The following is a 22,463-nucleotide window of genomic DNA, read 5'->3' as shown; positions in this document are numbered from 1 at the left end:
CCAGCACCCACCAACTCCCCTCTTCCCCCGCCTCTTCCCCTGGCCTGGGCCTGTAATCCCTCCCCACAATGGAGCTCGTGGGAGGGAAACAGCTTTGTCAGCATCCAGGTGAAGGGCCTGGTGCCAATTCAGGGAGACCGCCTGGGGCTGATTCCAGGCTCAGGGCATGCAGATGTCTGGAGATCTTGGGTGACCCATCTTAATTCTAAGCCACTACTCTAAGAGAAAGCCACCCTCTGACACTGACCTTATGTCCACCTCCTCCCCTGGAGCCTCAGCTGGGTGTCACCCCCCCCCCACCTCCTCTCCAGGGGCCAGTCCGGGCAGGCCAGAGCAGCTGCAGCCTTGGGATCTGGAGTCCAGGGCTGGCCGGGCTCACCTCCAGTAAGTGTCTCAGAAACCACACTTCCCCTTGAGGCCCTCCTTAGGTTGTCCATTCGCTGCCCCGAGCTGCGAATCCAAGTGCCTGGGGCTTTTATTCCATCAACTGGCATCGAGCCGAGCCCGGTCCCTGGCGAGGGTCCCATCAGTGATGACTGCTAGTATGTTCAAAAAAGTGCCTGGATCTAGGTCGCCCACCTCCTGATAGAGGCCGGACTTCGAAAGTGAAACTTCCAGGCTCCCGGACTGTGTACCACAGTTGCACCCAGTTACCTCCCCCCTCCACCCCTCCCTACCCGGGTCTGGAATGCCAAGGGGACTGGGGGGTGGCTGGGTGGGACTGCACTAAGGAGGTGCTGACGCAGAAGGGCATGCCTGGGGCATGACTCTCCCTAAGAGGGCTAGTGGGCAAGAGTAGGCCTAGAGCAGAATCTAAGGAAAGGGAGGGAGTGTCCTCATGGCCAGAGAGGCTTGGGAAGGGCCCCGGGAAGAATGAGGCGGCCACCGAAGGAAGGAATCTTTAGGAAGAGGAATGAGCCCGGGGCCTCCCCCTGCAAGGGTCTTAGCTTCAATCCTGCGGGCTAGGGGCACTGGCGGAGGCGCACTGGACAGAGCCTCGGTGCTGGTGGGGTCGGCGGGATGTTTCGGTTCTGCACCTGCGCGCGACCCTCCCGGAGGCCTCTGGCTTTAATAAACGGGGAAGCACTTGGGGGCGGGGAAGAGGGCGGGGCCTCCCAGCGGACTCTGGGCGGGATTGGCCAGCGCCGTGAGGGGGCGTGGCCCTTCGCGACCCCGCCCCGGCGGAGAGCAGCGAGGCCGGCCGTGGGCGGAGCCTCCGTGGCCGCAGGGCCCGGGGGCGGAGTCGGGGGCGGAGTCGGGGCGGGGCCTGTCTGGGGGCGGGGCCTGGCCCGGGCCGTTGCGTTCTGCAGCGGGTGTAGCGAGGGAGCAGAGCGAGCGAGCGAGTCCCGGGCTGCGCAGTCGGACGCTCACTGGGCAGCCAGCGGGCGACGTGGGCCTGGGGACCGTCCAGCGGGACGCAGAGCAGGTGAGAAGGGGCGGCGGGGAGGCCGGCGGGACAGCCCGCAGGCAAGTTCGCGTTGGCGTCGTCCTGAGCCCGCCGCCGGCTCAACTTTTCTCGGAACCGGTGACAGACGGGTCGGCCCCGGAGGCAGCTGGCTGGCGGGCTAGGGCAGCGCGCCCCAGTTCCCGGTTCCGGATCCCCAGGTGGGTCTGGTTCCGCCGGGCACCGGCTCGATGTGGCTCCGATCCGCCCCGGGTCCGGATCCGGGGGAGTTAGAGGGGCACGGGAGGAGGTCGCCGCCGCCCCGGAGCGCCCCCGGGCCCCTGCTGGCTCTGCCCTGTCTCTCTCTAACCCCGGAAGGTGAGGGCAGGTAGGGGAGAGCCACCGGGACCCAGGTGGCCCTGCTTAGGTTGCACTTTCTCCCGAGCCGCCTGCTGGGGCCGCCTGCCGGCGGGGCTTGCGCTCAGCGTTCCAGACCCTCGCAGCCGCCACGCATCTGGGGCTGGGGACCTGTCTGCAAGGCGGCCTGGGGGCATCCGAGACCCAATCTGCGCCATCTCTGTCCCTCTGTCCCCAGAGCCCCCACCTCTGAGACCCTCGTGTGACTTCAGGTCCCAGGGGCAGCGATGGGGAGGGGAGGGAGGAGAAGAGAGGGGGATCTTAGACCGGCTCCCTCTCCTGGCAGCCCCTAGCTAGAACTCTCCAGGTGCACAGTTCTGGGGAAAAAGAGAAAGACACCGCCAAGTCCAACGTCCGAAGTCAAGGTCTGCGCCCTCTAGGGTTTGAGGAGAACCCCAGGAGTTTTGCTGCATGTCTCTCCAGGTAGTGTAGGTCCTTGGGTTTTGCAGGTGTCTGGCGCTGGTGGGGGCAGGTGCTCTTGAACCGGGGCCCTGGGTAGCTGCGGAACGCGGTTGGGTAGTCAGAAAGCTTGGCGTCGATCCCACATCCCCTCCCAGGTGGTCGCTGCGTCTGTAAAACGGGGTGATGGTATCCCAGGGCAGGGTGGTGGGGGGTGGGGGGGTTGCAGAGAACACCGCACTGGTGCGCTTACACAGAACTGTCACTCTCTGTCGCGGACAGGCTGGGAGCACGGGATGAGCCCAGGGATGGGGTGGGGGTGGGGGTCCTGAGGCTGGTTACAACCTCTCTCGATCCCCCCAAGTTCCAGGTGTAGCTCCCCCTGCCTCCTGCATCCCTCAGCCCATTCTTGAGTGTTGGGAGCGCGTTAGCTGGGCCCCTAGTGGCGGTGATTTGGGTCGTAGGTTGGTGAGTGTTCCGTGAACACTGACAGCCCACCTCCAAATGTTTGCTGAGCCCCTTTGAAGATCGTTAGGGGGTACAGATAAGCCAGTTAGACCAGGCTCTTCTCTCATGTGTGTGTGTGTGTGTGTGTGTGTGTGTGTGTGTGTGTGTGAGAGAGAGAGAGAGAGAGAGAGAGAGAGGTGCTCCTAAGCAGTGCTCAGGGTGTTTTGGGTTCATTCCCAGTGACACCTCGCCTAGTAATATGGTGCTACTCAGCCCAGAGATGCTGGCTGTCTCACCTGGGCCACACCTGGGGGAGCCTGGAACAGTGCTCGGTGCCTCCACACACCAGGGAAGTGCAAGAGCCCAAAGAGCTGTCTTCGGACTTCTCTCCCGCATCCTTACCACAGGCCTGTGGGGCTGGGCCGGGCAGGAGGATGAGTCGCCCACTTTGGAATCAGCTGGGACAAGGGGAGAGAGAGGCTTGGGGGGGGGGGAGAGGGAGGGAGGGAGAGAGGGAGAGAGAGAGAGAGAGAGAGAGAGAGAGAGAGAGAAAGGGAGAGAGAGAGACCGATAGAGAGAGGGAGAGAAAGAGAGAGAGATAGAAAGAGGGAGAGATAGAGACAGAGACAGAGACAGACAGAGAGAGGAGAGAGCTTAGAAGTGACCCTCTGAGAAACCAGCTTAGAGAGACAGGGGATTTCTAGAGAAGCGAGGAGGCCTGAGCAGCTGGGCACCACAGACTCCTCTCTGAGCATTTGAGAGGCTTAGATCAGAGTTTGCTGTGGAGTGTGGGTGTGTGTGCAGGGAGTGGGGCAGTTCGGTTTTCGTGGGCAGAGAGATTTATTTCCGACAGCGCTTACTAAGCTGCTCAATGGAAAACCTCCCCCCCATTATCCCCCCCCCACCGCTTTCCCTACCACACCAGCCACATCGTGAACGATATACCATCACACACACACACACACACACACACACACACACACACACACACGGTCCCACGGGCTGCCTGGCTGGGGCCTCAGGATCACGGCGACTGCCAGGAAGGATGTGATGCAAGGACCAGCTTTTCAGAGGCAGCTCGGATAGGCCTGGAGGATCCCAGCAGCCAGCCCCGAGACCATGTTGGGGCCCAGGCCCCGGCCAGCACAGAGGGTTCTAGGAGTTCTGGAGAAACTTGAGGGTTGATGGGAGGGAACTGGTCGGGATGAGAGGAGGACGCCTTGGCTGCCAGGCTCTGGTGCCACACTATGGAAGGTTTGTGAGCAGGGCCGGGGGTGCTGGGATTCGGGCTGCCTGGGCCAGGCATGCTGGGCTGGAGGACCCGGCGGCTCACGTGTCAGGGCCCCAGGAGTGGGAGGAAGGACCTGGGAGGCAGCTGGGGTGGGGGGTGCCTGTCGCAGGGAGACAGGCTGGGCCCCATCGGGAGCGGGAGGAGAGACCGGAGAGTGGGGTGAAGAGGGAGTGTGTGCCAACCCTGCATGGCACTCTGTACCGCGGCTCTGGTGCCTGGTGGGGGTGACGGGTACTGGAGAGCTGTTGTCATGGGAGGAGGTGTACCCCCATCATTGCCAGGCAGGGAGGCCCGGGCACTGGCGGTGGTGAGGGCAGAGGGAGAGGGATGGGAGGCAGCGGTTTGGGGCTCAGGGGATGGGAAGTAGAGCTGGGGGCTTCCTTCCTTGCCCGCTTCTGGGAGTATGGGGTGAATAGTCACCAGCCACGTGAGTCTCCAGGCGTGGATGGGAGGATGGGAAGGCTGAGGGTCTCTGGGGACCTCAGAACTTTCTACTTTGGGAGGCTGACCTTTGAGACCACTCTCTCAAGGCCTGACTTTGGAGCCACTGCTGGCTCCAACCCTCAGACACACACACACACACACACACACACACTTACACTCGTATACACCCGCGCACGCACAAACACACACAACAGCGCATACTCAACATTCACACACAGACACACAATCGCACACACTCGCGCGCACACATACACTCCCACACTCACTTATACACTCAGACACACACAATCGCACCCATGCGCACACACAGTCACACATACGTCCACACTCACACAGTCACACAATCACACATACATTCACACGCAGTCACATACTCACACATACACTCTTATCCACTCAGACATACACTCACACTCTCACGGCCACAGACACTTGCACATACACATCCACACTCACACACTCACGCATACACTCTCACACAGTCACACACACACACACACACACACACACACATCCTTGAGATCCTTGAGACACCAGGACCACCCCCCACCCCAGCTTCAGCAGACCCGAGTCCAGAATCTGCCTTGGGAGATGGTGCTTCCAGCACCAGTGGACATCCCAGGTTTGGGCTTGGCCTTGACCCTTTAGTCCAAACCACCATGGCCACTTCCTCCACCCCTGGAGGGGGGGGGTGGATAGGCTGAGGGGTTAGCCTGAGTAGCAGTGAGGAGGGGCCTTGGGAGAGGCAGGAAGAGGGAGAGCTTGGCCCCTTTGGTTGTAGGGGATAGGAATGGGGCAGATTGAGCTCCCCGGGGTGGGGGCAGCTGACCCTCCTCTTCCACCGCCTCTTGCTTCCCTTCCTCAGGGCCCGAGGAGCCCCGGGGGAAACCCAGAGGAATCATGGGCCTCGCCCGGGGCCCTTCCCTCCTCTCCTGCCCCCGGGGAGGAAGCAGCCAACCACAGGCCTAACTTGCCCCCACTCCCCATGATCGTCTTTGGGGTTAGACGGAGGAGTGGAGTGTGGCTGGGCCCTGAGTCACCCCTGGGGTTCCCCCTGCCCCCAGGTTTTCCTGCCAGCAGCTGATTCACTCTGTACTGCAGAGAAGAGGGGCCAGGGCTGGGTTTGGGTTCCGGGAACTGGTTCCGGTATCTTAGGGCCTCTGCCATGCCCCTCTCCCTCCCTTCCACCCAGGTGGGTCCCCGGCCTTTCACTGGGCTCTCGGGAGATGCTCTGTAGCCGGGGCTGGCCATTGGCCAGTCAGGTGGGTACAGGAGAGCAGGCACTCGTCAGAGCCGGGCGCTCCCTCTCCCACGGAACCCCGTGGCAGCGGTGGACACCCCAGCCAGTGCCCCTTCCTATCCCCTGTACTTGGGGCGAGTGAGGGTCCCTTGTGTGTGGTGGATGTGGGTGGGTCATTTTTCCCGGTTCTCCCGGCTGCTGTGGAAGAGGTCTCTGAGTGTCCCGGGGCAAGGGGTGCCAAGGAGGCTGACAGGCGCTCCTCAAACCCTGGCCTGCTCCTTCTCTCACCCGACTCTGCGCCTGCCCCGGGCGCCCTCCCCTAGAGCCCTGCTCCCATCTGGCCTCTGGCATTTCCTAGACCCTCCCAGCCAGGCTGCCCCCGTCCACCTCCATCCCCTTGACTCCTGGCGGACGGCCCGCCAGGCAGCCAGGAACTCAGGAAATAATGGTTGAATGCAGAAGGAAGTGGGTCTGGGGGAACAGGACAGGACGGGGGAGCTGGAAGGGGGGCGGAGGCGGGCTCTGCCTCGGGGCCAGGTCCCGGGGCCTCTGAGGCACAGCCAACAGAGCCTGGCTGCCCCTGTCTGCCCTTTGGCTCCCAGCGCCCAGGCCAGGAGGCGGGGAAGGTCTTGACCCAGGCTTGTCTGAAGGGGAACAACCCGACTTCCTCCAGCACCCTGGCCGGGGAAGAGTCGCTGTGCCCGACGATGACCCCTGACTCAGCCCGAGAAAACACCTGAGTCAGCGGTTTCAGAAGGCTTTGCTGGGGGCGTCAGAGGGGGGACAGAAGGAGCCTTCTGGGGAGCTCATCCTGGACATCATTCCTGGATAGGGCTGGCGGCAACCTCTGGGAAGACCCTCCATCCTGGCTTCTTTCCCTGCAGTTGCGGATGGGGGTGGGGGGGCTGCCCCAATTTTGGGTCCCACGCTTGACTTGCATCTTGGATGGGATTGGCTGGGCACTGGGCTCAAGGAGCCAATGAGAGGCGTCAGACAGTGCCGGGGGCGGGGCGTGAGGAAACCTGGGTTCCCTTTCAGGCTCTGCTGGGTTCTGCTCTGAGCCTGGGGGACAAGAGTCCCAGGTGGAAGGGACATCATGGTTAGCAGCATGGTGGGGTGCGGGGGGAGGATGACGTGGGGGTTGCTTCCTGAGAGCAGCCTGGTGTTTAGGGCACTTGTCAACAGCCCTTCGCTTCAGCTGACTCGGTTTCCTCCTGTGCAACAGGGTTAATAGACTACATCATTTGAGAGGGGCAGCTGATAATCAAGGGAAATCAATACGTATTGATGGGGGGGGCGGCGGGGAGCAGGAGTTGGGCCTCCCTCGGCAGTGTTCAGGCCTCGTTCCTATTCCTGTGCTCCTATTTCTGTGCTCAAGGATCTCTCCTGGCCGTGCTTGAGGATCGAACTGGGATCAGACATACATACGTGCGCAATGAGAACCCTATCCTCTGTACTATCTCCTCAGCCCCATTTGGTGGAAGACACCAAACCCCGCCCCCCGCCACCATTCAGAGGGTCCCCCAGTTAGAGAAACCCTCTGAATTTGGAACCACATTGAAAACCAGAGACAAAGATGGAACTCCAAATGAATTCTGGGTGGTTGAGAAGGCTGGCCCTAGAGCGTGGCTTTACACGGGGTGCCCTGAAAGGCTTGCTAGGCCTCTGCCCGGGAGCCGGAGGGGTCTCCCCCAGAAGGGCTGGCCACCTGCAGCGTACGGGAGGGGGCAGTTGGGAGCATCAGGGAGCAGAAGCAGAAGATCGCTGAGGGTGTGTGATGCAGGGAACTGAGAAGCCACTGGTGGGGTCCGGGTGTGACTGACGAAAGAAGTAAGTGTGGAGAAATGGGGGTGGGTAGTGCCGTCCCGTGGAGGGGGAGGGGACGGGAGGGTACTGTCCACAGAGAAACAAGAGGAGGAATGTGTTCCCCTTCACGCCGACAGGCCAGGGCACTTTGACAGTGAGCGCCAAGTCCATACTAACGAGCTCTTGCTTTTAAGAACGACCACGCCCCATCCAGTGACTACTGCTGAAACATTGCTCTCACCGGTGTCCTGGAAGAGGGAATATTTAGAGTGCTGTGTTGTTGCGCCCAATGAGGTGCCCTTACTTAAGAGAAAAAACGGAATCTGGGTGGGGGAGAGTGGACGGAGGTTTGGAGGCAAGGGAGTGGACCTGGGGTCCCTGGGGGTCACAGAAAATCAGCTGCTACCTGAGCTTTCTGAACACCCCGTGGGGGCAGTGGCGGACAGGGGGCACCACCGTGTCCAGGCTGGCCGTTAGCTTCTAGCATCACCCCAAAGACCCCCTGAGACCCCTTCCTACCTCACACACCTACTGGCTAGGCTCCACTTCTGTCGTGAGGAGGCTGGGACCTATCAACCCCCTGGAGGGGATTAAAGTTGCAAGTAAGGGACCCCTGGAATCATGTCGACAGCTGGGGTCCACCCAGTCTCCAGTCCTTGATACTGCCTGCCCTGCCTCCCAATATTTGCTTGTTGTGGGCAAGTTTCTCAACTTCCCGGAGTCTGGGGGGGGAGGGGGCAACAGTCCTGACAGGCTCCTAGGGGAGAATGTGGCTGAGGCTCCATGGCTGTCCCCACTGGACACTCCCAAACAGGCCTCTAAGAGATGGTTAGGGCTGCCGAGGGGGGCAAAGGCTTGGGGGAAACAGCAAGGGGTCTCCTCTCTGAAGACTTAGGCCCCTGATCTGGAGGAAAGGAGCTCGCTCTGGGGGTGCCGGTTGAAGCTCTGGCAGATGAATCTATGGCTTTGATCTCTGTGGGTTTAATCTTTAATCAGTCTCAGCTTAGAGTTGCCAGCAGAGTTGGGGTGAGGGTGTTGAGTCTGGACTCCGAGGATCTTGGTCTTGGGAGCTGCTCTGTTTGGTCACCAAGTCAGCCTGTCCCGACCCCAGACCCCAGCCAGGGGCCCTGGACAACCCCTCACCTTTGCTTGCATCCCTCAAGGCTTGGAGAGCTCAGGAGTGTCATCTATCTCTGAAAGCATCTCTTTAGAGAATGTGGTGTTGAAGTCAAGCAAACTCACCCCCTCCACACACACACACACACACACACACACACACACACACACACACAGGTTCCATGGCACTTGCTGATCCTGATGGTGTTCTTTGGGAACCGAGGGAGGTGGACACTCCCGGGGGGGGGGGGGGGCAGTTCTCTAGTAAGAGACCTGAGAGAGCAGAGCCACTGTGTGGGAAACAGATGTTCTCGCCACATTTTCAAAAACTGCATCTCTAGCAGAACATAGGTGCTTAAACACACACACACACACACACACACACACACACACACAAGTGTTATAGGCAAAGAAATTGCTTCTGTGGGAACATGTGGTGAGCACAGAGCTGGTGCAAAAGTGAAAGTAACCGTTCAGAAATAAGTGCTATGAACAAGTTTAGTGTATGCATGTGTGGGGGGGGGGGGGTGCGCGCACACGCGCGCGCAAACACACACACACACACACACGCACACACACAGGCTCGGGACTGTTTGAACCACTTCCTGTGGCAGCTTTCTGGTGAATGAAGCCAGAGGAGGTTTTTCCATGTTATTCAATATCCTTCCAGGAGTTCCTAGGTCCACAGCATCACGCCCCGTGGACAGGCCGTGCCCCAGTTTCCTGTCCCCCTGCTGGTGCCCGTTCAAACCCTTTTGAATTTTTTATGAGTATCCACATTACAGCACTGACCACATTGTCCAAAGCTGTATTTCGTGCTCATCTCGGATGCCTTCTGCTGACTCCCTTCCTACCAGTGGCTCTGGTCAGGCAGGTCGAGGGAGGATCCACTCAAGGGTTGCAGGTGTCTGTGAATATATGTGGGTCTGTGTGTGCATATGTGGACATGTGTGTCTGTGGGGTGTTGTACTTGTGTGTATGTGTGTGTGTGTGTCTGTGCATGTGTATATGTGTATTTTGATGTGTGCACACATGTATATATCTGTGTCTGTGTGCATGTGTACTTATGTGTGTCTGTGAATGTACGTCTATATAGGGTATGTGTGTATCTTGATGTATGCGTCATATAGATCTGTATGTGTGTGCACATGAGTGTGCATGGAGGTGCACAAGCATGTGGATGTGAGTCTTGTGTGTGCATGTGTATCTGTGTATGGGTGTACATGTCTGTGATGTATGTCTCTGAGTTGTGTATGCACAGTATGTCTGTATGTATACATGTGCGTGCATGCGTGTGTGTGTGTGTGTGTGTATAGACAAGTTAAGGCATGGGGGGTGTCCCTTCTCTCACCGTGGCAGACTCTGCCTCTCCTGGAGACGCTGCATTAACTAATGATGGCCCTTTACTATTTAATGACCTCCCTCCAGCCGGCCTCCTTCATCCCAACAAAAGCCTGGGAATGGGGGGCTGAGCCCGTGGGAGGGAGTTTCTCTGGAGTGGGAGGTGGGGATGGGCAGGACTGTCTGTTAGAACCCCCAGGATTTCTGATTCTGCCTGTCGGGGGTAAACGTGTTTTGTGTTTACCGCTGCTGGTGCAGAACTCACCATCTGGGAAGCCACCTGGGCACTGGGCCCTGGCAAACATCGGCCGAACTCCCTTCACCCCACCCCTGCCCCCTTGCTCCCGGAGCCTCTGTGTGCAGGAGGAGAAAGAGTTGTCACTACAAAAAACAAAAAAAACAAAAAAAAACAACCAAGGTTCTGGCAAGTGACTCAGTGGATCCACAGACACTCCGAAAGCCAGCAGGAGGGACCCTGGCCTTGTCACCGCCCCCCTCCCCCAGCTCGCCTCACCTCTGCTCAGGGCACAGCGCTCCTTCCCCCACGCCAAATGCCCCTCCTGCCTGCCCCCTGCGTGAGTCTCCCCCGTGCTCTGGTATGAGGTTTAGTCACGAACCCCCCCTGCGCCCCCAGCGCCGTGGGTAACGTGATCTTCCTCCCGGCTCTCGTGTTCTCCAGCTCCTTCCTATCTCCAGCTATTGTTCTGGACAGGTCTTCTGGAAGGCCGGAAGTGCTCCGGGCAGGCGAGGCCGGGAGCCCCCATGGCCAAGACCCCCGCCCCCATGCTTCCTCTCCAGCACCCTCCCAGCACCCCTCCAAGGAGGGCTTCTCAGCAGCAGGGCCCCAGCTGAGCATTCCAGTCCAAATCCCCAAACTGGGAAGCCGGTCTAGAGGGACGGGGGTTCCTGGAGGTGGGGGGCAGGGTGACCAGGGCTCTACCCCTTAGCAAGAGGGGCGGCTCCCCTGGAAGCTGGGGGGTCTGGCAGCAGGAGGACCCCCACCCAGCCAGCCATGGGGCGGCTCTCCCCAAATGCTACTTTGCTGCCCCCTGGCCCTGCCTGTGTCTCCGGGTGATCCCTCCCCGTGGGGTGTCTGGGCCCTCAGCTTCCATAATGATACCCTTGGCTTTATGGCTCTCGGGCCCACACAGTTTCTCACGTCCAGTCCTGCCTGCCTCCTGGTGCCCTGGGACCGAGCCAGGGCGGGAAGGGTGTTATTACGGGCCCATTTTACAGATGACGGCGGAGGCGGCCGAGGTGCCCGGGATCCTTATGGTGCAGGCGGGCTGGACCCAGGACTTGGGCGGGGGTGGCTTGTCTCCTCTTCCTGAGCCCCCTCCCACACTCTTCCCTTTGTTTTTTTGTTTGTTTGTTAAGTTTTTGTGCCACACCCGGCCGTGCTCACAGTTCACTCCTGGCTCTACCTACGCTCATCTCTCTCCCGGTGGGCTTAGTGTGGGGTATGCTGGCGGGATGCGGGGACCATATGGGGATGGGCTTGTCAGGCAGACCCCCTACCTTTGTTGCCAGTGCCCCAGCCTCCCAAGCGAGAGGACAGAGGGAGGGGGCTCCCGGCTCTCCTTCCTGTTCTCAGCCTGGGAGGGAGGGATTCCTGGGACCCTGGTATGTGGCTGGGGGCCAGGACTGCAGGAAAGGCTGGTCTGAGACCCCCCCCCTCAGTGACAACAGAGGGTGGGGGCAGGCAAGGGTCTGAGCTGTCCTCCCACAGTCCCCCCGTAGCGGTGGAAGGAGGAGGGTTCGGCTCTTCACACTTCCAGATAGAGGTACAAAATTTTCTAGACTCGGGCACTGGGTAGGGAGCCTGGGGAGAGTGAATCTACGTGGAGCGGGTGGGTGGTAGCGAGGGACAGTCCCTGGACTTCCTCCTGTCTCCTGAGTCTCTTGTCATTCTCCAGGCCTGGCTCCAGCACCCCCCTTCCTGGGGGGGGGTGGGGCTGGGGGTGAGGGAAGCTGGCTCTATGGGTCGAGGCATCTCACCTGGTTTGGGTTCTGGCCAGGGGGTGAGTTAATAGGGGCGTCCAATGTCCCCTGGGCCCGCCCTGGCTGCAGGGGCCCCAGGTCCTGGGCACAGCCCTATCCCTCAGTAACCTGTCAGTCATGCCGGGGACCCTGGTCACTGTGCCCGGTCACCTGCCTGCTCCCCTGTTTGGTGCAAGGAAGCTGCTCCTGGGGGGCCCTGGCATCTGGGGACACAGATGTGCCTGAAGTGCCCTGCCCAGCCCAGGCCCAGAGCCTGGAGCCAGGTGGGCCTTATCTGCTCTGCCTAGTGGTGCCTCTGGCTGATAGTGGGGGAGGACGGGCCGTGGGGTGGACGGAATCAGCAGCACTCAGGCCCTGATGCTGGCTGGGCCCAGGAGCACCCTGGGCCTCAGTCTCCCCATTGTGTTTGGGGGCTGGGGAGAGGAAGGAGGAATGGGCTGCTGGGTACCCCCCTCCCCCCAGGACTCACCATGGGTGTCTCCTGGGCCCATCTCCATATCCTGTTCCCTGCATATCCTCTTTCCTGTGGCCAAGCAAACAGCTCCAGAGCCCTCGGCCCCGGAGGCTCCTGGCCCTGGGCCTGGTGCGCTGGGTCACCTGGGGAAGCTGGTCCCTGAGCTCCCATCTGTCTGGCCCCACCACCCAGGCCTGTACCCCTCCTGCCTCCCTCAGCCCCAGGGGCTGTGGCTCAGATCCCTGCACGGCCCCTAGGGCCCACATGGCACAGGCTCCAGGGTATGTGTGTGTGTGTGTGTGTGTGTGTGTGTGTGTGTGTTCATGTGCATGTGTGTGTGCTGGATTTGTGTATATGTGTGCATGCATGTGTGTGTTGGATGTATGCGTGTGTGTGCTGGTATGTGTGTGTGCTAGATGTATGTGTGTGTACTGGATTTGTGTGTATGTATGGGTGCATGTGTGTACGTGCTGGATGTGTGCATGTGTGTGTGTACATGTGTGTGCTGGATGTGTATGTGCTGTATATGTGTGTGCTGGGTTTATGTTTATGTGCATGTGTGTAGGTGTGTGCATGTGTGTATATGTGTGTGCATGTGTATACTGGATGTGTCTATGTGTGTGCTGGGTCTGTGTGTGCATGTATGTATGCACGCGCGTGCATATTTGTGCTGGATTTGTGTGAATGTGTGTGGGTGTGTGCTTGATGTGTGTACGTGTGTGTGTGTGTGTGTGCGTGTATACCTGTGTGTGCATGCGGCTCACAGGTATGTGTGCTATGTACTAAGTGTGTGTACATCATTTTTTTTTGCGTGTGTGCCTTGTGGGTTCCTGTGTGTGCACACATGCATACCCTCTGAGCACCCTCCTGAGCACCCTCCCTTTCCGTCTGCCCACCCCCTGACCTGGAGCGTCTCATGGAACCCGCAGTCCCCCTGCATCCCTTTATTCTTCCAAAGATAGGGATGGGCACACCCAGTGGTGCTCAGGGGACCACCCGGTGCTGGGGGTCAAACCAGGTCTCCTGCATGCAGAGACTGTGCTCAGCCTCCCTCACTCTCTCCACCCCCTGTGAGCACCTTCACTGCCGAATCTCAACCCACACCCCTGCAAGCGCCTTTATTGCCGAATCTCAACCCTGCACCCCTGCAAGCAACTTCACTGCCAAATCTCAACCTTGCACCCCTGCAAGCAACTTCACTGCAAGATCTCACCCCCACACCCTTACAGAGCATCGTAACTGCAGAATCTCACCCCGGCACCCTGCGAGGCACCCCAAGAGGGAAAGGAGCTTATCAAGGCAACAGCCAGAGCGCGTCCCTCACCACCACCCTTAAGCCCTCAGTTTTTCCAGACATATCCACACAGGAAGGGCAGTGGACAGTGGGTTTTGAGGTAGAAAAGGGGGTCAGATCAGTGGTGAGGAGTTGGGCATCCCCCCTCCCCCTGTGATCGGGACAGGCCTGGGGACTACCCCACTGCCAGAGAGGGAAGCCGGGGATCCCCCGGGGATGGTGAGCAGCCAGAGCTCTCTCCCTGGGGGGCTGCCCTAAGCGTTCTGGTCGGGGCATTCCGGGGGATTGTTTGGGGGCTGGAGGCTCCTTTTGGCCAAGAGCCAGGCCCGCTCCCTGGTATACCAAGTATCTCTCTCTCACACACACACACACACACACACACACTGCACAGGAATCTGTTGGGTTGAGGGGTGGGGGAAAACCTTTGTTAACCACTTCCTGGCAAGAAGGCAGCCTGAGCTCCAGGACAGAATGCCTGGGGGGTGCTGGACTGGATGGGAGCTCTCGCCGTGCCCACCACGGGCATGGCTGGTTGGCGTTGGGCCACATGCAGGGCGGGGCATCCTGGCCCTCCCTTGGAGGATCTCAGATGTGGGGGAACCCTGAGAGATGGTCAGGATTCGGGAGAGCGGAGTGCAGAGGGGAGGCGAGAGGGAGTGTGGGGAGGCCTGGAGCCCCTGTGCTCTCTGGGTCTGTGCATCTGGGTCTCACACAGGCTCACACACACACACACGTGATGCACACACACATGACGCGCATGCATGCATGATGCACACATGCAGACACACATGACACACACATATACACATGACACACGCAAACACGTACACACATTCACTCATGTACACACATGTGCACACATCCACACACATTGTACACGCACACTTGTACACACACACACACACACATGCACGCGCACACACACCCCTCTGAGCCCTTCAGGAAGACGCCCCCCCCCCAGCTCCCCTCTCTCCTGAAGATTCATGAGGAGCAGAGATGAGCCACATGCTGGTTTGTCTGCCTTTACTCCCCCACTCCATGCCCCCACTCTGTCTCTCTGTCTCCCTGTCTCCCTCTCACCACCGTCTGTCTCCCTTTGACTCTGTCTCTCTCTGTTTCTTGCTCTCTGTCTCTCTCTCTCTCTTATCTCTGTCTCTCATGGTCTCTCTCTTTGTCTCTGTCTCTTCGTCTCTCTGCCTCCCTCTTGTGTATCTCTCAGTATCTCTCTCTCAAATACCCTAATACTAGAGTGTGCCTGAGCCTAGGGAGAGGCTAGGATCACTGAGGCCTTGAGAACAGGAAGTAGGAGCATACCTTACAGTGAGAGAACTCAATCTCAGACAAGGGTCCTGGGGGTCATGATAGCGGGGGTGGGATGGGGGTCATGATACACAGAGCCAGGGTTTGCACCCTCATCTGTCCACCCCCGAGAGGTCACCTGGCTGCCAGGCAGTATTGTCTGAGGGTCTGCCCAGGAGGCTGTTCTCAGAAGACTGCCTGGAGGAGGCACCCTTTCCTTCCTGAGCCCAGTGCTCAGGGGGAGGGCATGCCCTACCCTAGAGGCTGCCCATTGCCAGGTGGGATCCCTGATTAGGGGCCCCCTTCTTCTCTCTAATCACCCTCCCAGGGCCCACACCCACCACTGACTGGGCCCCGAGGTTATCCGTTTGTGACCCACGGGCCTCCACACACAGGCTGGTGCAGGCTGGTACCTGAGGTGGCGTGGGGCCCAGATGTGGTCCGCGGGGTGGGCTAGGTGCTAACAACCTTCATGAGGGTGGGGGTCCTGGGGAGTGATTCAGTTTCCTGTCCTTGCTCACAGGGGCTTGGGGCCAGACCACTGGGATTCACCTTCCCTTCCCCTTGGCCCAACCCTGTCATGCCCCTCTGGGTTAGGATGCCGGGGGGGAGGGGGGCTTTGTCATTTCCTGCCTTGCCCCTCATAAGGTGGGCTCGTTCATTCTTTGTCTGGGTCTGGCCCCAGGTCTACTGAGCGAGGGTCCAGGGACTGCAGTGGCCAAGGAAGACATGGACAGCAGCCCCTGAGCAGAGAGTGGCCTCTGGGGTCCCACCCCTTACCCTGTTTTCTGAGTTCTGACCCTTTCCATGGGCACCGCTGAGTGGGCTGTGACTCAGCCTCCGGGTGAGGCCGGATGGTCAAGGGGTCTGTTCTGAGCCACACTGTCTGCTGCCGGCTGCAGGCCGGGGACTCAGAGCTGCGCCTCCCCCCCCCCCCACCCCAGTTTCCATCTGGTGGGCTCATCAGCCAGGCCTGCGGGCCCCCTGCTCTGGGTGGGGCCCATCCTTTTCTTCCCGGCCGGAAGGAAACCTTTTATAGGGGGCTCCTCTGTCTACCTTATCTACTCGGGCTGCCGTGGGGAGGAAGGAACAGGCTCTTTGCGGGGCTCGGGGCAGGGGTGGGGGTGGTGGTGCTCTGAATTTAGCCGTGGCTTGGACACCTTTGCCTGTGTTGCCGACAAGTGACTGAACTCAAGTCTCAGTTTCTCTGTAAAGTAGGAAGTTGTTGGGGGCAGAGGGAGGCAGTGAGGGGCCGTAGAGGTGATCCGGGAGACAGGGCAAGGGCCAGATTCGGGCCAGGAAGTGCTCCCCGCGCCCCTGTCGAGCTGGGGGTACCTCCTGCCCTGAGTTCCTCTGGGACCTCCCAGATTCCATGCGTTGGATGAAGTTGGGGCTCACAGCACCACCGTGTGAGTGGGGCTGGGCCCTGGGGTCCCCATGTGAGACAAACAGGAGGCCAGGGGCTCCCTCTGACCCCTGGTGGGTAGTAGAGTGTGTTCTTTCCCCAAGCTAGTGATGGGGGCCGGGGAGGGGTTGACCGTGCCCCCCAAAGCCCTTCACGCCCCTCTTCTCTGCCTCCCGATCACCTAGGAATGCTGAGACCCGCCAGGACCCCCACACTGAGATGCAGTGGGGGAAGGGGGCTGAGAGGTTTGGGGGCTTCTGAGCGAGGCCGTGGAGGAAGCTGGAGACCCCGGCATTTCTCTGTGGCTTTGTGATTCCCCTGTTGTTCTAGCCACAGCTTTTTTTTTTTAACTTCCCATCGAGCCATGGACTGAGCCTCACCTGGCAGTGCTCAGGGCTTCCTCCTGGCTCTGTGCTCAGGGATCACTGCCTCCTGGCCAGGCTTGGGGACCCTCTGCAGTGCTGGGATCCAACCCAGGTCTGCCACATGCAAGGCAAGTGCCCCACTCGCTGTACTATCATTCCCGACCCCCCCCAACCCCCCGACCCCCCACACTGCCCCCAGTCCTTAATTTAATTTTTCAAACTCTAAGTCTGAGAACCAAGTCTGCAGGGGAGGCCCAGGAAGTGGCCTCTGGAGTCAGTCGGGGCTTGAGGAAACTCGCCCTGTCTCTGCTGGGGACAAACAAGGGCTGGCCTCTCACTGGGCAATCAGGACAAAGTCCAGCTGAGCCGGGCAGCCAGCGGTGGCCCGGCCCCAGCTTCCGCCTTGGCTCCCACGGGGATCAGCTGTCCCACTGGCCAGACTGGCTATGCTCGGGGGCCAGGGGTGGGGGGGTTGAGGGTGGGGGCTGGGAGATGGAGGCCCTACACCCTTCCCGGCCAAGCCCAGCCTGGGGAGCAGCAGGGCCCCGCTTGCTCTGTCAGGGATGCCTCCGGGGGCCTGATACACCCCTCAAGCCTGAATTCATCCCCCCCGGGGGCTCCGACAGTCCCTGGGAAACCAACAGCTTGAGCGTGAGGGTGTCCTCCAGCACTTTCTCGACACCTCCAAGCGCCAGGCACTGTGGAGGGAGCCCCAGCTCTCATTAAGCCTCCCCGGAACCCACGATTAAGGCCGTTTTATAGGTGGGAACGCGGAGGCCTTGCAAGGGTGCCGGCAGGGAAGAGGGAGAGTTAGCATCGCGGGGCGGGGAGTGAGGGGATGACGGGGCACCCCCCGCCCCATGCAGGGACAGACCCTCCCGAGCACCACCAGCCTGACTGCCACTCAGCCCCACAGATTTGGCAGAGGGTGGGCCTGCCTCACCCAGGGACCTGGACCCCCCGGGGGGCTCAGCCTAGGCCCTAGACCTGTGTTCAGGAGGTTCACAGTCTGACTGGAAGCTCTGTCCCTGCAATCACGCCCGTGCCTGGGAGGGCAGCCTTGACCTTGTGCTGACCCAGGGAGCTGCCCCCTGCCACCCCGCAGAGGCGGGTGATGATCTCAAAGGTCAGTTTCTGGCCCAGCCCAGGTGACACTGGGGAGAGAGAGAGACCAGGGAGGCCTGGGCGCCAGGAGCAGCCCACAGAGCTTCATCCTCAGGCAGCAATTCCTGTGGTGCTCCCCACACACGTGCCCAGCTGAGAGGAAGGGCCAGCTCAGTAGGATCCCCCCCTCCCCCCCGCGCGCGCTGGTAGCGCTGAGGCCTGCCAAGGCCAAAGAGGGTGGGGCTGAGGAACATGGGGGTGGGGTTGAGGAACATGGGGGCCAGGCAAATCAGGAAGGGCTCCACCGTCCACGTTAGAGCCCGTTTTTTTGGTAGCCGACTTGTCTGCCCCATCTCCTGGGGGGGGGGGGGGGCGGGACGGGGGTCTGTCTGTGAGGGCACGCTGGGATCTGATTGGCTACCTGTCAATATTTCGGTTCTGCTTTGGGGCAGGGATTGGGGTTCGGGATGGAACTATCCGAAATATGGTGGTGGGAAAGTGTCATGGTGGTGGGATTGGTGTTTGAATATGAAATGTAATCACATATTGTGAACTACTTTATAAAATAAAAAAAAATTTAAAAAAGGCCCTTGGGCTGGAGCGATAGCACAGCAGGTAGGGCGTTTGCCTTGCACCCCGCCGATCTGGTTTCGATTCCCAGCATCCCATATGGTCCCCCCCAGCACCTCCAGCAGTAAGTCCTGAGTGTGTGAGCCAGGAATAACCCCTGTGCATTGCTGGGTGTGAACCCCCCCCCAAAAAAAAAGGGCCTCCCTGCTGGGCGGATGGCTAAGGGACCTTTGTGGAGCTGGGCTGGTCCAGGGTGAGGCCCAGGGAGAATTGTATGGAGTATACTGGGTCTGGGGATGTGGGGGGCAGAGGCAGAAGAGCCCCCGCTTAGTTTTGGGCCGAGCCAGCTGATGGGTCCAAGCAGTCCCCTTCCCCGGGGACTCTGAGGGCCACCCTTTGTGAGGGACGCCGAGGGCCTTTGCAGGCCCTGAGCTGTGTTCCCCGGGTGCTGCAGGTGGTTCAGTGGAAAGGGCTTCAAGAGCTCGGATTGGCTGCCAGACACTCGCCGGCTTTAGCAGCCTCGGGTCCCAGGAGAGGATCTGCACTCAAGACCCCAGGTGACCCGCGGTTTGTTCCCCACAGGTCGTCTTCCAGAACTGAGTTCTGAGCCGCGCAGGCCGGCGCTGCTGTGATCCCCGGCCACTGGACAGGTGAGCAGGCAGAACCCACGTGCCCTCCCACCCCCCCAGACCCCCATCTCCTGCCCCCTGGGTGTGGGTTACAGGGGCCCGAGATGGAGAACAGGTTCTCTGAGGATAGATAACACCCCCACCCCCACCCCTGTAGTGTTACTTCCTATGCTGAGGGCCTCCAGGACCGGTGGGGGACCCTTGACAGACCCTCACTCAGGCTCCGCGTCATCGCCTGGTCTGTCTCCCGCCCCACCCTGGGTAAGAACTGAAGAAGGCTGAAAACTAGCTTGGGGACTCAGATTATTTAGACCCCTTCCTTGAGCCCGCTGCCTCTCATTCATGCCTCCCAACTGCTTGGCTCTTCCTCCTCCATCCCTCCAGCCTATCAATAGGTTCCAATAGGTTCGTGGGTCCCTCATTCGCCTGCAATTATTTTTTTTCTTACTTTGATTACATTCATTATTTCGACAAAAGATGCACCATTATTGTTTAGAGTTTACACCCAACAATCAGAACTGCCAATAAGGCATTGTGAAATAATTTGTTTTCTACAATTGGTTATGAGCACCATATGAAGGACGAGCCAGGAACGCCCCCCTTCCCATGAGGTTGCAGTTTTCCTGTCACTGCCGGCTAGTACCTGGCTTTCCAAAAGGCTCTGAGGCGGCCGCCATCTTGCTGCCCAGAGGGAAAAAGGCAGAAGGGAGCGACACCCCTTCCCTCCCGGGGAGGCATGGTACCATGGATTAATGCATAGTCCATTCACTTTTCTGCTGCAAGCTGCCGGGCTCTGCATTAAGTCCTTGTGCCTCTGGAGCCATGGCCATGCCGGAGAGCCACTCTCATGGGGGGCAACTCGTGACCTCGGTAGGGCGTGAAGGACGAGCCGGGTCACCTGCTATTCTGTCCATTCATTTCTCCACCCATCCATCACTCACCCAGCCATTATCACCGCCCTTCTACCACCCACTTCTCCCTGCTCTCATCCTCCATCGCTCCCTCTACCTATCCCTCAACCACCCAGCACTCCATCCATTTTTCCATCCCTCATTACCATCTTCTGTCCACCTGACCCTCCCTCCTCCCACCTCTCCATCTACCACCCATCTTCCCCTCACCTGCCTGGCACTCCGTCCATCCATTCCTTCATCAGGCCATCACCCCGCACCCCTCCATCTGTCCCTCTGTCTGAGACCCATCCATCCCTTGTCACTCATCCTGCTCTTCCCCCATGCCTCCATCCAGCCCCTCCATCACTCACCCATCCCTCCTCATCCACCCGGTGCTCCATCCATTCTCCACCTATCCCCCCATGCACTCCTTGATCCATCTCCCCACTCACCCACCCACCCACCCACCCAGCCAGGTTCCCATCCTTCATCTACTCCCCTGCCCTTGCACCCATCTACCCACCCCTCCTTCCATCTGTCCATCTATCCTTTTTTTTTTTAATTTTTATTAGTGAGACACCATGAGGTACAGTTGTAGATTTACAAATTTTTGTGCTTGGGTTTCAATTATACAATCATCAATTATCCATCCCTCCACCAGTGCCCATTTCCCACCACCACGGATCCCAGTATCCCTCCCACCCTCCCATCCTCCCCATCCCACCCTGCCTCATCCTTCTTTCTGTCCACCTCTCCTCTCACCCATCCTCACAGCCTTCACCCCTCCACACAGCATCCATCCGATCATGTATTCAGCGACATTTGCAGGGAGACTAGTTGATTTTCCTAAAGGTCAGTCTTCCCTCACTGCATCCCAGCCCACTGTGGAGGTGAAAAGGTCCCTTGGCTGTACAGCTTCATGAGTTCTAAGTAACCTCTACTCACCGAAAGTCTGCCACGTGCCACATTCTCTGAATCCTTCTCTGAGCATCACTGCCCATTAGGTTTTAGTTTCCTCTTTACACCCGTGAGTAAGGTGAGGCTCAGAGAGGTCTAGTCACTTCTCCAAGGTCACCCGGCTAGGAGGTAACAGAGCTACATCCAGGCCTGTTCTGGGAGCTGCCCCAGAATCCAGCAGCATGGGAGAGGAGGGTGGGAAAGGAGTTCCTTTGTCAACATGTGTGCTGGCAGGCTGGGTTTGGCAGGGGTGGCGGTGATCCAGGAGCTGCCAGAGTCTCTCTGCCTTGGACGTTGTGATCTAGAGACACATGCTGAAGAAGGCATAGGCACAAGTAAACTCATACCATGGTGGTTTCATCTACAAACTTCCTTGGTATAGAATGCAAGTGCCGGGGCCAGAGCAAAAGTACAGTGGTGAGGATGTTTGCCGTGCACAAAGCCAACCTGGGCTCAATCCCCAGCATCCCATATGGTCCCCTGAGCCCCGCCAGGAGTTAATTCCTGAGTGCAGAGCCAGAAGTAATCCCTGAGCATCCTTGGGTGTGGACCCAAAATGGAAAAACAAAACAAAACAAAACAAAAAACAAAAAAGCAAACGTTCCGCCCATCTAAATTGTAGCTGCTTAGAAATGGTCCATTTACCTGCTGAAAAGCAGCATCTAGGGTCAGCGCCTTTTTCCTTCTGCTTGGCCCACTCTCCCTGACCACTCAGGACTAAGATGTGCTTCTTCTCTCATTCCCTTGTTTTCCCTGGCAATTAACACGCAAACCCTCCGGTGCTTAGGGAAAGTGTTTCCAAGAAAGCAGAGCCCTGGGAGACAGTCTCTTTGCTCCCTTTCTTTCTGTCGGTGAAGGGCTCACCCTGGCTCCATCCACCTCCTAAGCTAATGGGACACTCGTGACAAAGATCCTCACCCCAACTGAGGGCAGTGCTGGGTGTGCCAGCCTCGCTGTTTCTTTTGAATGGTGGGTGGGCTCGGTAGGGAGCCCCACTCCATGGGGAAGGAGGGCAAGACCCTTCTCTGTAGCCGGGCGTCAGCAAGCAGCATCTGAACTCCTGCCCCTAGGGCCTGGGGTGTCTTTCCCAGAGTCTCAGCTGGGAGAGGGCCTTAGTCTTGCTGCCTCTGGTACACTTTTCCTCTGGGGGCTACACCTGGCAGTACTCGGGAACTACTCTCGGGGACTACTCTCAGGTCAGTGCTCAGTCAGCAGGGGGAACCACGCAGTGCTGGGAATAAAACCCAGATCTCCTGGACTACCAAGCGTGAATCACCTCCTAGCCCCCTTGTTGTCTGACAGACCGTTTGATCCCTGCGCCAGGGACTGACTGGCCAGCATTTCCATTCAGAGAGACGGCTCAAAGGGCTGCAGCATATGCAAGCATGCTCAGGGCCCTGAGTTTGACCCCTGGCATTACATGGCCATTCAGGCACCTCCAAGGTGGCCCAGATGTCCCCCACCTCAGCCCCTAACACCACCGAGTCGGAGCACTAAATTGTACTTAGGGTCCCAGCAGCCAGACTGGGTAGCACCGGGAGTGGCGGCTGGACCCCCAAGTAACACTTGGAAGCACCCCTACCCCCAACAACAACAAAAGGGTCAGG

The 22,463-nt window shown here is 59.2% G+C and overlaps 1 protein-coding gene across 1 annotated transcript in view; it reads left to right on the top strand.

Annotated features, from left to right (window-relative positions):
* Positions 1–1,292: 1,292 nt before the first annotated feature.
* CD82 (CD82 molecule) overlaps positions 1,293–22,463 on the top strand; it is a 44,938-nt gene continuing 23,767 nt past the window's right edge. The window contains exons 1-2 of the mRNA XM_056136249.1: positions 1,293–1,426; positions 18,960–19,027. The gene's annotated coding sequence lies outside the window, so the exon portion shown is untranslated. The remainder of the gene's footprint in view (positions 1,427–18,959; positions 19,028–22,463) is intronic.

Source organism: Sorex fumeus, unplaced genomic scaffold, assembly GCF_029834395.1.
Source record: "Sorex fumeus unplaced genomic scaffold, SorFum_2.1 ptg000007l, whole genome shotgun sequence".
Taxonomy (NCBI): domain Eukaryota; kingdom Metazoa; phylum Chordata; class Mammalia; order Eulipotyphla; family Soricidae; genus Sorex; species Sorex fumeus.
The sequence above is the reverse complement of the archived record's forward strand: the minus strand, read 5'-3'. Positions and strand labels throughout refer to the sequence as shown.